Below are 2,324 nucleotides of genomic sequence, written 5' to 3'. Positions count from 1 at the left end.
AACAGCTCCTCATTATAAAACAGAGCCAGAGCAAATGCCATGCTATGTTTAATCACTAGATCACGCAAGTAGCTATTAACTAGCTTACTAAGCAAAAAAACAGGAGCTTACTTTACAGAAATATTCAAACAACAAAGAAAAGGGACTAAGGTAAAAACGACCATACTTACTGATTTCTCCAAAGCTGTGAAAAAAGTTATCAATTTAAATGAACCAACGTCTGATTAGTAGTAGTGGTTACACCACATAAATCAATGAGACAATGGCTTAATAATCATCATCAATTTGGGTCGGCTGTGGCTCAGGGGTTAAACGGGCATCTAACAATCAGAGGGTTGAATTCTCAGCCCCTGCATCATCATGTCTAGTTGTCCTTGGGCTGGATACTACTGTGACAGCAATGATCAACAGCCCGATATTGGATAACTGCTGTGAATGGACTTGTCTGTCAGGGCATAAAACCTACTTCCAATCACACAGAAATATGAAATTGTACATTTATTATGGATTTTAGTGTGAATATTAATTGTCGCTGGATGGGCATCTAGGAAAACTGGTATATATTTAATTAAAATGAACTATAAGCTGAAAAAAGTCAAAATTACATTCTTTCTCTTGAACAGATTATTTGTAATGGACAGGAAAGTTGAGGGAATATATTGAGCCGTACTTAACTCAGAATACGCTCCGTAGCACAAAAATGAAGTTAACGCTAGAAATCTTTTTTCAATATATTTTGACTTCCATCATGACTCCACCAATTTCTTTGGATGCATTGCTTATCTTGTGGAGTACTCTTTAAAGTAGGTTAAATAGTTATAATATTTTAAAGTAATCTAATCAGCCTAAGAAGGCATTTACTGCAGGTTGATAGCAGTGGTTGGTCATCTTATTATTATCTCATCAACTAACTAATCTTTTTCTGGCTTACTTTAGCTTTTTTCAATGCTTGAAAGTGTGGATTACATGGTTTAATAGCCTTCCAAACTTTTCTACTCACAAAGAACCTGCTGACTAGGAGATTGGTGAATGGAGGTACATGCAGTGGTGGTTTTAGACCAATTTTATTTCAAAAAAAGTTGTTCAGTAGATAGTCATATCCCAGGAAAAAATACATAAAATGCCATGAGTGGTAGTTGTTTAGTAAAATAATTTGTGTGAATGACTTAGTTACACTTTATTTAAATTACATTATTGGAAAAAAAAGAGAAACATTCATGTTATTATAGTCCCAAGGCTACAGCACAGTCTTTGCTGCAACACTTTCACAAATTGTATTAACATCGCTTTTCTTTTGGAGCGGGGCCACAGGGGGGGTCCAAGCTTAGTGTTAGAGGTGCACATGCCCCACCCGTAGAACCGCCTATGGGTACATGTACGAAACAGGACGATCTTTGCTTAGGTAAACAGTTGGGTCCCTGTAACTGGTCACAAAGATTCCCAAACGGCCGCCCAGGCTTTCATTCACAAAACTAAAATAACCCTCCCAGCCGGTAGCAGCAGCTCAGTTCCAGCTAGCCAATCAGAAAGAAGAGTTCCTCCAGCAGAAACACAACGGTTACCAGACGCTCCATTCATAAGCAGTGATCCGAGACCTGTTAGCAGCCGTGTAAGACACACAAACACACACACACTGGAGTTTTTAGTGGGTGCATAAAGAAACATGCTGTCAGCCCTGCACAGGAGAACAAAAGTCTTCTTATCAAACAATTAGAACTCCTGACTCTGTCCTTGTCCGCATCCATGCATGCCTTCCCTCTTTCTCCCATATTATCTGTGTTCCCCAATCTGATCTCTGTCTCTCATTCACATCCCCCTTTGCAGCCCCTGAACTGAACCCCCTTCAGGCCACTTTAGGCTAGCTGTGAGCTCCGACTAGAACCAAAGCAGGAGTCGGAAAGAGACAGGACACCAAAACAGCTTACACAAGGGCCAGTGAGAAAACCTAAAGTGATGTAACTGAGAGCAACAATTATGGCCAGGCTTCGGCTACAGTTTTTACTTTCTGTAATAGTAAAAATGTGGCCCCTCTGCCCATGTTTTGCTGATGTGTACTGATGAAGACTTGTTTTGTGGATGATGCAATTTGTCTAAAATGTTTCCAGTGATGCACAAGGATCCCTATTGTTGATGTTGAATGTTCTACCTATTCCTAAAGTAGAACTGACATTTCAATTGTTGTTTCTTTTTGTGGAGAAAAATATACAGTATTTTGGTTAAAGAGGATGGACCTTCAGACTGGCTTGGAGTTTCATTGAACAGCAACATTTATTTTAGGCAACACAACATGTTTTACCACTTTTTTATGCGAATGTGATATTCAA

The sequence above is a fragment of the Eleginops maclovinus genome, chromosome 10 (genome assembly GCF_036324505.1).
Source record: "Eleginops maclovinus isolate JMC-PN-2008 ecotype Puerto Natales chromosome 10, JC_Emac_rtc_rv5, whole genome shotgun sequence".
NCBI classification, from domain to species: Eukaryota; Metazoa; Chordata; class Actinopteri; order Perciformes; family Eleginopidae; genus Eleginops; species Eleginops maclovinus.
This window is presented reverse-complemented; position numbering follows the sequence as displayed.